This window comes from Anastrepha obliqua, unplaced genomic scaffold (genome assembly GCF_027943255.1).
Source record: "Anastrepha obliqua isolate idAnaObli1 unplaced genomic scaffold, idAnaObli1_1.0 ptg000012l, whole genome shotgun sequence".
Classification (NCBI taxonomy): domain Eukaryota; kingdom Metazoa; phylum Arthropoda; class Insecta; order Diptera; family Tephritidae; genus Anastrepha; species Anastrepha obliqua.
This window is the reverse complement of record NW_026562179.1, coordinates 6,908,645-6,922,711: the sequence shown is the minus strand read 5'-3', so window position 1 is coordinate 6,922,711 and position 14,067 is coordinate 6,908,645. Positions and strand designations below refer to the sequence as shown.

The 14,067-nt window shown below is 35.8% G+C and overlaps 1 long non-coding RNA gene across 1 annotated transcript; it reads right to left on the bottom strand.

The window, feature by feature from the left end:
- Nucleotides 1-6,381: 6,381 nt before the first annotated feature.
- On the bottom strand, nt 6,382-7,054 carry LOC129251252 (uncharacterized). Its single transcript, XR_008582942.1, has 4 exons — nt 6,998-7,054; nt 6,893-6,943; nt 6,508-6,836; nt 6,382-6,452 (listed from the first exon to the last, which is right to left on the bottom strand). It is a non-coding gene; the product is annotated as an uncharacterized LOC129251252 (long non-coding RNA).
- Nucleotides 7,055-14,067: the final 7,013 nt, after the last annotated feature.

The following is a 14,067-nucleotide window of genomic DNA, read 5'->3' as shown; positions in this document are numbered from 1 at the left end:
TTAGACTCAAAAACAGACATGGACAAAAGAGTAGAAGAAATTCTTATCAACAATTTTCCGAACTGTAAACGACTCATGACAGATAACGAAAGTTGTCTGAATACACCAATGTTGAAACAAATGTGTATAAAATACAATTTCAACAAAATACAGACACCAATATATAGATCAAAGGCAAACGGTCAGGTAGAACGAACGCACAATTGCATATCAGAATTGGCAAGAATATTAAAAATAAAGAATTCAACCAGCTATTTGTAGCTATAAAGGAATTGAACAACACAGCCCATACCGTCACAGAAAAGAAAACAAAGGATGTACATTTTAACCTAATAACATACAACAAGGAAGACATAGTAAAAAAATTAAAAGACGCATCGGAGAAAACATTGCAACGTCTAAACCAGGGTACTAACACCCCAAACAAGGAGACCAGATATTGGTGTTAAGGACTAACATCAGAAGTAAAAGCGACAGTCGTTACAAAAAGTACGTAGTGCAGGAAGATCGTGAGGACACGATTTTGACTAAGGAGGGAAAAGTTATTCACAAAGACAACGTAAAAAATTACACAGTTACTAGGGACAACAATGAATTACCTGATATTACTAGCCATGGTCATCATAATCGCAATTCAAGCAGAAGGATACACCAAAATAACAACCATAACTAACACTAGAACACACACCCGGGTACAAATGTATCCACTTCAACTTTGAAGTGTTGTAACTTTTGAACCGCTATATCTCTATACCGCTAACTTCGGATCTAGGAAGATTGTTTAGTTTTGAGTTTAAATTTAAAATTTGAACCAGATCGGACCATTGGTTCGGGAGCTACAGCCTTCCAAACACATTATATACGTAAACACACTCCCGGGATACGTTTGTACCCCAATATTAAAAATCCTCATAATAATCAAAAAAAAAACATTTTTTGTATTATTATTTTATTTGAAAAATTAAAAATATTCATTTCACACATTATATTATTGACTTTTATTATAAAAATTATAAAAATTCATCTTATATCTAAGGAAAATCATGGCAAATAGAGCAATTTGTTGATGTGACCGAATGTTCAAGACACATTGGCTTCTTACATTTGGCGCACAGCTTTCTGGTTTTTCTAAGGCGTTTTTCCTCTTGTGCGTAACATAAATAGCAAGATCCGGACACAGGTTTTGGCGTGCGCGCTGCGGCAGATGTTGATGCTGCTGTTGACACCATTGATTCCAGCGGTCGGTTGAAATATGCTTCAATAGCAATTTTAGTCGAAAAATTTCGCGTCACTTGACGATTTATGGCTCTGGATTCAATAATGGGCATACACAATGCTTCAGCCAAGCTGCGCAGGATCTGCTTACGCTTGTTATTTGTTCTCCAAGGCAACATAGGGTTATTCAAATCGTAGACAATGTAGGCTGCAAGAGCTGTAATGTCCAACATGTTGAAGAACATCGCTAGTGGCCATCGTTTTGTTTGTCTTTGTGTTGGATATTCCGGAAACATTTGGTCCATTCGATCAACACCACCTTTGGTACGATTATAATATTCAATTATTTCAGGTTTCCCACTGTCAGCTATTTCAGCATCATTATGCATGGTCGAAAGCAAAATTAGTGCTTTATTTTTTTTGGGAACATAAGAGCACATTGTCACATTATTTTTGAAGCCAAATGTCGTTGAACCAATTGTAGTGTTTTTGTTCTGCTTCATTTCTTGAGGAATATATGATTTGTTTTTGCGCAAAGTTCCAACGATCGTGAGTTTCCAGGTGAGAAGCAGTTCTGCAACTGGCAAGGTCGTAAAAAAATTGTCCATTGTAATGTTTCGGCCACTTCCTTGGTATTTGGCAGACAAATCCTTCACCACTCGTTCGCCTTGGTTCGTTTACCTACCAGTTTCTGCTTGGCCAGTATATATTTGTCCATGCAGTGGATATGCATTTGTGGCATCGCAAATCCACCAAGCCTTGACACCATATTTAGCAGGTTTTGACGGTATGTACTGCGTAAACTGTGTGCGTCCACGGTAAGGAAATAATTGTTCATCAATCGTCAAGCATGAGCTGGGCTTGTAACGTGCAGCAAGATTATTGTTCATCATCGTCCACAACTCACTGATCGGTGCTGCTTTATCAGTTAGTAAGCGTGTTGCACGAGTGTTTTTATCGTCAAATCTTAGGAACCGCAATATCGAACAGAAACGGTTGACTCCCATTGTGGCGCGATATAAAGGATAGTTTTTGACGCTCCATAAATCTCGAACATGTTCTCCATTACTATGGTTCGCACCAGTCATAATAAGTATGCCAAAAAATGCATACAGCTCTGTTATTGACACAGGCGTCCATGACTTAGGAGTTGTGTTTGGATGCGCAATGTTGTAAGCATTATAAGTTTCTTTTGCTAACTTATTTGTGTGGCGCATAATTATATCAGCCATTTCAACGTTCATGAAACATTTGAATGTTTGCTCTATTGACAACATTTCAGTGCATCTAGTTGGTCCAGAACGTTCTCTTATAATATTTTGTCTGAGTACCTGACGACTTACATTTGGTTCTTTCATCCACTCAGTACCATCACGTGCAACAAATTTTCCGCCACTAGCAGGTAATTCATTATTTTCTTCTACTTCTTCTTCTTCATCGTCTTCTTCATCATCCTCATAGTCCGCATAATCAGGTAATACTTCTGCGGCACTTTGCGAAACTTCAGCAGCGTCATCAGCAATTTCAATGTCATTGAATTGAATTTCTTCTTCATCTTCTGAGTCAAAGTCATAGGGAACGTCATCGTCACAAATTCCATCAAATAAAGATTGTATATATGATTCTCGTTGTTCCTCAGTTAGCCTGCATAATAAAAAAAATTAGTATATGTTTACATTGTTGCTTATTTTACATTTTTTACCTTCTATATGCTGCACTTGATAAATATTCGTTTCTTCTTGAAGTCATTTCGTATCCAGTTATTTATAGTTTCAGTTATATTTATTTTCACTTATATTTTCACTTCTTACACTTTTGAGCACCAAAACAATAATGAAAATATCATTTATAACAACACCTCGTGTGAAAACAACCCTTGCAGCTGCATATAAAATACAAAAACCAGTTATATCAGTGTATTTGCTACCTACGTACCCATACCTTGCGCGACCTTTTTGCACATATCTTTTGAACCAGGTAGAATATTTCAATGAAATAAAAACCAAAATGTGTATTCGTTGTTACTCTACAAGTATATTATTATAAATTATATTATTTTGTTTTGCATTTATCAGGACAACAACAAAAACAAAGATCTACTGTTGCATGTTCTGACTTTATTTGCCCATATCGCTAGAACCAGTAGGAATATTCGAATGAAACAAAAGACAAAATACTTGCTATATATTCAAATATTTAATAACTAAAAATCCTATCATTGCTATTTACAAATATCTTATCATAAATAATCATTGTAAACTATTTAAATTCGCACCACTTAGAACTAGCATGTAAAAATTTGCCCCTATAAGGAAAGTGCCCTTTGCGACAATAATTACACTAGAGTGAATAACTGTAGAAATTATTTAGGCAAGAACAAGAAACTAAAATTAATTCGGTATAAATCGGGATGATTTAATTTAGGAAGGGGAGAGTTAAGGAATGATTTCATTCACAAATAATAAATAAAAAAGAGGTTGTCTGTAAAGTCGGTTTACTGACGATAGTTTAACGTGACAACGTCATAAGAAAATATTAATGGAATGGTTGCAATTTTCAAAACAAAATTTTAATTTTATTTGTTTGATAGATAATTTGTATGGATATAGAGGAGGAGGTAAATGGAATTGCAATGGAATAGGTCAAGTTACATTTACACAAACGTGAAAAATGACGAAACATTTATCAAATTCATGAAAGATATCTTCAATTTCGATTGTGCATCAGACGTTAATAAGTCAACAACACTAAGAGGCACCATCATCGATTTGACTTTCTCAAGACACATTACACTTGAAACACTCCCTTTCATTTCCTATTTTTCCTATCATTGTCCTATTCTCAACAGAGAAATGGTTCATTACCATGCACACAGGAAGAAGGCATATGCAGTATGTGAATTTATATATATGCTCACTCAAGTAGGACAGAGCCAGATGTCGAACGTTGCCGAACGCGGGGGTCGATTGTGCTCTTTGTCGTTCGTTCCGCGCTCTCGCACATTAGCTTACATTTGCTTACGTACGGAATGGATTCGTATATTTGATATGTCCATATGACTTTTATACATCTTTACATATAGATTTGTTCTTTTTGAAAATTGCGCGAAATTGTATATGTATATGCATGTTTATATACATATATTAGTATACAGCATATCTTATAAGGTATATGCTAAATATTACCATACATTTTTCCCTTCATATATAATAAAAAAATTAATAGTAATAACATTAAAACAACAGGTATTATTAACAAACTTGGTTTTATTTTAAATTCTTCAAGTAAATCAAATTAATAATAATCAATAAGAAGGCATATGCAAATACAAATACGTGAATTTATATATGTACATATGCGAATGTACATACATATATACGCTCACTTAAGTAGGAGAGAGCAAGATGTCGAACGTTGCCGTTCGTTTGCTTTGTCGTTCGTTCCGCGCTTTCGCTTGCAGTTCATTCATGGTAACGACAATGAGCAAGGTAACGGCAAATGAGCAAGATAACGACAAATGAGCAAGGTAACGACAAAAGAGCAAGGTAACGACACATTTTTTCGTGCGTGCAGCCGGCTAAATTGAATTATATGACCGCATCACGTCAAAATAGATAGGTAAATTCTAAGTATAATCATGCAGGGCTGAACAAATCCAAACATACCTATGTATGTATTTTAAGAATAACAAATGATAAATATATGTTAAGAATAACAAGAGAAAAATATATGTATTTTAAGAATAACAAAAGCTAAACATATGTTAAGAATGACAAAAACAAAACATTTTTTCCTGAACAGCAAACAAAGAAACTAATATACAGGTCGTGTGCCTGAAACAGTAAGATGAGGTATAAGTATAAATTCGACTGTCAAATATGATGGCAGTCAGTCCAGTATTAACATAGTTTTAAGAACTACCCTCAAATTAAATTCATAAAATAAAATTTTTAAATATTTTCCAAAAACAACCAAGTCTTTAACTATCTTCCAAGTCTTTAACTACCTACGTTTTCCGAATGACTCCGAATGGTAGTCACGCATCAACCCTTTCGGCTTCGGCTACATATGTGATATGCCGTCGAGTATGTAGTAAGCGAATTGGAAAAGATTATAAAATAAGTGTTCGTTTAAAATGGTTTTGTGAATTCCAACTCTTTATTTTCAAATACATACCATCTTGATCAAAAAGTTCGCGAAACAACCGCCAGGTGGCGCTTTAAGCCAACAGAACTTAATTTGCACGCTTAAAGTACGTTCACATATGAAACTACCCGTTCACATTTGGCAGATAACCTGCAAAATTGACAATCAGCTGTCAATTGTTTAATTATTATTAACGATATGAAAAAAATACAAGAAGAAGGAATAGCTAATTTAATTGCCACTTGGCTACTAGTAATAAACAGTTGGCGAAAATTCGTAAACGACGTTTATTGAGGTTTCAAAAAATTATGGGAGCAATGCGCATTCGAAATTCGATATTCGACAAAGCGTCTGTGCACACACGCGTTTTTCTGTTATATGAATGCATATTTAATAATCCCCAACAAAAATTTTATTTGAATTATGTCTACAAACCGGTTTTCTCTACCGGCGATTATCAATAACACAGGGTTGTATGTCAAAAAATATGGTTATTATCTAGGATTATTTGATAATCTCAGATTTTGGGTGAGAAATTTTGTATGGGAAATCGCGGTTTTTAATTACGGATTGGGAGTTAAGCACGAAAAAATAGATCATTTTGGATGTTTATCTCACAACACAAGAGCACGCAGAACTATGTTTTGCTACTTAAGTATGTGTTTTAAGTTAGTTCGTAGTTGTAAAAGAAATATTAGTTAGATGTGAAACGAGAAAAAGTAAAAACAAGGGTTTCTAACGGCGTATTTTCATTACATTAAAAAGGAAATGCTGCTAGTAAACAAAATAAGCTTTTATGTAGATTTGCGAGTATATTTTTTATTACAAGTAGTGTAGCTTATAGTTTAAAGTTTGTTTACCTTAATTTATTTGGCTCTAATATTAGTAAGTGTTGGGAAACTGTATTCATATTAGACCATATATTACATTGTATACATATATTATATTACATACAAATATTTCATATATTGCTTATATAATTCATAAATTTACGTCAATCAAATGCAATGAGAAAAATTGCGGAAAGTGGCTCGTATGGGTGTTGGAACGCTGCATTGATTCGACTTTGAACTTGCGCAGAAACCAAAAACCTGTAAACCGGAAGTCTTAAAAATTGGAAACTTCAAATATATAACTACAACTTACGTCCCTTGTAGACGGAAATTGCGAGGACTTGATCGTAGATCTACGTACAGCGTACTGTTCTAGACCATGTAAGGAGACAGCCAGTTCGGAAGCAAAGTCGATTTCAGTGGCACCAGCACCAGACACATAACGACGTCACCTGCCAAAAACTTGAAGTTATTTACACCATCACCACAACACGCTCAATATCATCCATGAAATTGTCCGAAGAACCACATATGACAATAGTAGAAACACACGCATTCTTGCCTTCGTTTCTGAAAAGCACTACAGGTGTACCACTTAGCTCTTCAACACACCTCCCGCTGGACTTACGCGCCTGTGAACTCCTGCAAATAAGAACTTTTAAATATAATTTATTTACAAATATTCTAACATAATTTACTAGCTGTGGTATATGTAAGGTGACCGCGATTGTATATGCAGTTATAACAACCTATGAAGGAAAAGATTTAATAAGAACTTGTACAAATGCCTGATGGAGATTTACATGCATGAGTATTCACAAACGAGTGCTGCCTGTAGCAGAAAGACAGCTTCAAATGATCGACTGTAACCAGAATCAGGACATGATCGATCTAAATAATGAAAAACATTATTAATTTACAAAATAATTTGTTTTTATTATAATACTTACTCGAATGTTTCCAATTAAATAAATGGTTTTCAACGAATATGAAAAAAGCAACATTTCAAAATGGAAACAGAGTTGCCGACCATATAATTTTCTCCAAAAGTTTATTTTTTACTCCAATGCAAAAGTTTTTTTGTGAAACATGTACTTTTTTTATAAAGAAGCAACACGTTTTCAAATAAGGGAGAAAGCGAGAAAGCGGCTTACTTACCTAACCTTCTATAATTGAATCATGATCTATCGGAATGTAAATTGCTGTCAGACATAAGCAAAAAGTTGCCGCGTATGAACTCAGCCTAAGGAAATTGATTTTAAACACTCAATTTGCAAAGATAACGGGTAACTTCGCATACACATATTCACTTGAGTAAACTGAAAGAATTGCGCGCGTTTGCTTCTTCGTTGGATTAAAATGTCTGGTTCTCAACCTAATCAAAATCAAAATAAAATATCTGCTATTAGGAATTACTTGACGAAGTCTAAGGAAAATAAATCCATAACAATTTGTCTATTCTGCATATGACATCAAAAGAAAAAAGCAAGACGCAACAGGTTCTATTACGAGTGCGTAAACGCCTGCATCAAATTTTTCCTCGCCATCATCGCAAAGGTATCCATTTTTAAGGAGTTATGTAAAAGCATTTTATGCGGCGATCTTGATAATCTTAATACATACGACCTCGACAGTACGCGTAAAAGAGAAATACATACATATGTATATATGTTCATGCATCACTTTAGCTGGTGGTAGTTAAAGATTCAGTATTGTGAATGATGGATGTTGCACTCTTTTGTATCCTCGATATCGCCTTCCATCTGAAACAACCCTTAAAAATATTGTTATTGAAATTCGAAATGAAAAATCGACTACCACGAAATATTTGAATGAGGGGGAGGGAAAGGTGTCGTGGCACCACGCCCATTAGAAAGAACAAAGTCACACCATTATAACTATGAAAGTCCCAACCTCCTAGGGTCCCTATAGAACCCCCAGGAAAAGTTTAAAAATCAGGTTTTTTACGACCGTATTTGCAGCTTGTACTGAAGTGTACTATATATAGCAAACGTCAACCGAGCAAGCATTTAACTTATGTTTTATTATTCATACCATTTTTGAAAATCGTAAAATTTGGGATACTCAATTGTCCGATTTTGCACTATTTCTCTATTTATAATTTTTTTTTTTTTTTTTTTTTTTTTTTGCATTCGCTACCGAGCTGTCAAACCGTACGGTCGCATTTAATTCGTTTGTGCTCTATACTTGCTCCTTTCGGTTCTGCGCTACTTAACCTAAGTTTTGCTTTTTAAAATTTTTTCCACGTGCTTTTTTTGTATTTCATTTTAAACTTTAAACTTACAAATTATTTTGAAAAAAACGTAATATTCCATCAAAATGGACCCCGGGGCCAACAAGCTGGGGGATAATAGGTTTGCACCTTTATCCTCATCTCCCAAAAGCAAAAGTAAAAAACCGATAACCTCAACACTGGATGTGTTCCCGGAATTACCAATAACCAAGAAGGATGATCCTAAATATCTCGTTTTAAAGTCTCAGGATGACACTAAGCCGATCTCAGCCACATCTTGTTTTGCTGTCTTCAAAGGTATTCAAACTATTAGTAAAGACGTTAACAAAATCACAGCTCTTCGAGATGGTAGTCTACTAATACTTGTCAAAAGCCAAAAAATTGCTGAAAAATTTTTGTCAACTACATATCTTCCTGGCGCTGGTGCTGTTGTATTTTCACTTCATGACTCTCTTAACTCAGTAAAGGGGACGATATATGCTCCATTCATTTGCCAACTTGCTGATGAGGAAATAATTGATGGTCTTAAAGATCAAGGCGTTACTGCAGTTCACAAATTCACCAAATTAAACAATGGCTCGCGGTCACCTACTGGCGCTTTATTACTGACATTCGATAAATACACTTTGCCTAGTCGTATTGAAGTGGCCTGGCGAACACTAGATATCCGTCCTTATTATCCTAATCCCATGCGCTGCAGAAATTGCCAGTTGCTAGGTCACACGACCAAACGCTGCAACAACAACCCATCTTGCGTGATCTGCAATCTTCCCTCTAACCATTCCTCCCCCTCTGATTGTACTAGAGTTAAATGTGCTAATTGCGGTGGTGAACATCCTTCTTCTTCTAATGACTGTCCAAAATTTGTCCAATCTAAAGAATTACTCAAAATTAAAACTATTCACAAATGCTCCATGAGAGAAGCCATCAGTCTATATAAGTCTCAAACTCCTACTACTCCTTCACCATTTTCTTACGCAAATGTAACTGCTAACAGCAACATCGATTCTTTAAATACAAATTTCACCCAAAATCAAAACAAGCTAACCTCAAATGACTCCAACCTCAATATTATAGTTAAAACTTCAACCTTATCTAATACCAACATCCGTACAATCTCTACAGACTTCTCTTATACTCCATCTCCCTCAGTATCTTCCTTAAATAACTCTCCTTCCCCTCCCTTCTCTCCTCTCTCCCTTTCTTCATCTCCTGACAATAATTTGCCTCCCGCCTCTGTGCCTTCTCCATCTACCGTTCCCTCCTCACATATCCCCTCGCTCATGGAAACATAAATCCTTACACTATTTTTCTTTTCTCTTCATGATGTTAACTGTCCTTCAATGGAACATTAACGGTTACATAAATAACTACTTTGAACTTGAAATATTAATTAAAGAACACAACCCCTCTGTTATATTACTAAATGAAACACATATAGCAAACAATTTAACAGCTTATACTCCAAAACCGTACATTGGTCACTTATATAACCTTCCGTCTAACACATCCAGCAAGCAGGGTATCGCAATCCTGATTAGAAGAAACATCCCTCATAACATTCTCCCTACACCTCATTCTAACATCTCGTCCATTTCCCTTGAAATTTCCTCCCCCTTTAAAATTATTCTAATTTGTGCCTATTCCCCGCCTCAGCAAACATTTACTTCAGCCGATTTCCTTAACCTTGTCCCCCCCTCCTCCTCTCTTTTCTTACTTGCTGGTGATTTCAATGCCTGGTGTCCGCTTTGGGGTTCTCCCTTAATTAATACCAAAGGCCGCGCAATTGAAGACGCTCTACTTAGCTCCGACTGTTTTGTACTTAACGATTGTTCCCCTACCCATTTGTCCACTCATTCCACGTTTACTCATATTGACCTTACATTCTGTTCTACTTCACTCTCCCCCAAAGTTGATTGGCATCGTATTGATGATCTTCATGGAAGCGATCATTTTCCTATCAAAGCTAACATTTCCCACCATAATTCAACTTTTACTAAACCTAGAATATTCTTCAAAACCTCTTCAGCTGACTGGCCTAAGTTTGAAGGATTTTGTTTGAAATACTCAGATAAACTACTTCCTTCTAATAATATTAATCAAGAAACTTCCAGGATTCAAAAAATTATAAGATCTGCAGCCAACCAATCCATTCCACAAACCTCTCCTAAGCCCCGCAATAAAAACCCTCCTTGGTGGGATAACGAACTTTCCTCGCTTAGACTTCACAAACAACAAACTTGGCATCATTTCAAATATAATCGCTCGCCATCAAATCTTGTAGCATATAAAAAAGCGAATGCAATTTTTAGAAGAAAAGCTAAGTTGGCAAAAATTAAATCTTTTCAGACTCTCACCTCCAGCATTAACTCCTCTTCTGATCCCAAAATGATCTGGAGAAACATAAAAAGACTATCTGGTAACCTGACTTCCTCTCCTATCCCCTCCCTCAACTCCTCCCAAGGCACTCTACTATATCCTCAGGATATAGCCTTAGAGTTCGCCACTTATTTTTCTAACATCTCCTCTGACTCTAATTTCTCACCTGTATACTCTTCTAACAAGAAATCTATTCTCTCCCATAGTTACTTACCCCCTCCCTTATCACATTCAGCCAAATATCTCGACTCTGATTTGTCTTCAATTGAACTCCATCTTGCCCTGTTTTCTGTGAAAGGTAAAACTCCTGGCTTAGATAAAATTTCCTATCCCATCATCAAACACCTACCCCCTCTTCTCCTCAATAGACTCCTTAAACATTACAACAATATTTTTCAAACCTCCACCATCCCTCAAGTCTGGAAAACCAGCGTCATCATTCCAATTTTAAAACCGGGCAAATCTCCCTGCGAAGTTACCAGCTATCGTCCTATTTCTCTTCTTCCTTGCCTAGGTAAACTCTTAGAAAAAATTGTTGCTACAAGGCTTTCCTGGTTCCTCCAATTTAATAAGCTTATTCACTCTAATCAGGTTGCTTTTAAAAAAGGCCAAAGCACAATCGATGCTCTATTGTACCTTGACCACTTCATTTGTGATGCTCTATCTAACAAAAACCACGTTTCCCTTCTCTCGCTTGATTTTGAAAAGGCTTTTGACCGTGTTGGCATACACGTAGTTCTAAGACAATTAATTAAATGGAAGGTAGGACCCCGTGTTTTTAATTTCGTAAAATCTTTCCTTTATAAACGTAAAATCAAAGTTCTTATTTCTGATACATCTTCTTCCACACTTCCCTTAGAAAACGGAACTCCTCAGGGATCTCCGTTATCAGTTATTTTGTTCACCATAGCATTTGACGAAATTAGTTCTATTCTATCAAATTTTCCTAATATATGTCACCAGCTATATGCTGATGACCTTCTCCTATTTTCCAAATCTTCCGACCTGAATTCCATATCATCTTTTTTTGTAGATTTCCTTTCCCAGCTATCATCTTGGTCCCTTTCGTCAGGCGCTTCAATATCGTACTCTAAATCTAAATCATTCCACATTTGTAGAAAACAAAATTGTATTTTTCCAACCATTTCATTTAATAATGTTAATATTACATGTTCTCCTACACTTAAGTTTCTTGGATTAGTTCTAGATAGTAAGTATGTATTTAAAGATCACTGTCAGTATATAAGAAATAGAATTATTAAAAACTCAAATATTGTTAAGTACCTATCATGTAAGCGCTCGCTCATTGGCCCAGCTCTATTAATTCAAGTCGTCAACGCTTTAATACTCTCAGTAATAAACTACGCTATTGAAATTTATGGACATCACTCAAATAACCATCTCAAACTGCTTGCTGCACCCTATCATTCAGCTATAAGAAGATCGCTTCGTGCATTTCCAACATCGCCTATAAAAAATTTATTAGCTGAATCTGGCCTTCCCTCACTAAGGGATAACATGGAAGACAGTACTATGAAACTCTACCCTAGGATTATTCTTGGTTCCAACAACTTGCTACGAAAAGTTTTGTTTTCATCGTCATCACGGATCCGATTGCCAAAAATTGAATCAGCTATATACATTTGCGCGATTTTCGCTAAAACAAATAACTTGCCATTAAAACCACCTAAATTACGTAAACTTTGTCATCCGCCATGGTTGATCCCTAAAGAATCTTTTATAGACAATCTAGTCCGCCTACCTAAGAACATCACTCCTAATGCGATTTATATCGCTGAGTTTCGAGTAATCGCGAGCGAATTGAAACATAATAATTGGAAATTTCTTTATACGGACGGCTCTAAAAACTCAAATACGTCTTTTGCTGTCGTTAGCGAGAAAGGTAAGCCGATATCCTATGGGCTGCTTTTCCCTTTCTGTTCTATATTTATTGCTGAGGCCACCGCAATTTTCCACGCTGTTCTACATGCTTCTAAAAACTCTGGAAAGTATGTAATATGTACCGACAGCTTATCATGTTTTCAAGCTATAAAAAATTGCTATAACCAAACTACTGTCATCAATTCAATTAGAGAATATCTTATTTTATATCAAAAGAAAATTAAGCTAATGTGGGTTCCTAGCCATACTGGTATAACAGGAAATATTTACGCAAACGAATTAGCAAAAGATGCATCTAACGCGCCCACATTAACACTCAACTTCTTTACAAAATCTGATATATATTATATCGTCTCATCAACGAAAAGAGGCACTCGAAACTCTTCATCGATTGGATTTCTTATAATCATCATTATACAATAGTCAACTCAGCAAGGATCAAACCAGTATATCCTGCAACAATTCCAGCTAACTTTCTCACTCCATACATACGTCTCCGGATAGGACACACAATAGCTACGCATGCTCACCTCCTTGGTGGCATAAGAACCAATAACTGTCCATTTTGCAACGACACAGCAACTGTCCTACACCTATTAGAATTTTGCCCAATGCTTCGAGATAAAAGAGAATGTTACTCTAATACGGATCCTATTTCCCTCCTTTCCAGCCCAACTGAGGAAAACATAAAAACCATTTATAACTTACTAAAAGATTGTGACCTATTGAGAAGAATTTAACACAAATCATTCATTCAACGGTCAGCTTATAGCCTCTGATGCTAGCGCTGCATGTTTTTAGGTTGTACATATGTAAATTTACATTGTATAAGCTTATATAAATAAAAAAAAATAAAACATTTTTTTTTGTTTTGTAACATGTATGTATGTATATTCGGAAAAGAGCACCGATAATATAACTAGGCACCTCTACTTCTATAAGAACTTCCATATTGTCAGTTAGGTGTGCTTTTTTAACGTCCAAAGTTACCACAGTGCAATATTACTTTTTCCTGCTACACCATGCCTTGCCCTCAGTGGCTTCTATTACTGCTTCCACCACGCATTTTATAGCATCCAATGTTGAGCGGGATTTCCTGTAACCGAACTGGTATGAGGATAAAATACCTTTATCTTCTGCGAAAAATGATAACCTGTCGCAGATAATTCTTTCAAGAATTTTTTCCATTCTATCTCGTAAGCATATCGATCGGTAAGACTTGGGTTCACTAGGCTTCTTGTTTCCCTTGGATAAAAGTACATGAGTTTACATCTTCCACCTCTTTATAAAAATACTAGCAAGCCCGGCCCCTTCGCTGGGCACACTAAAATAGAATAG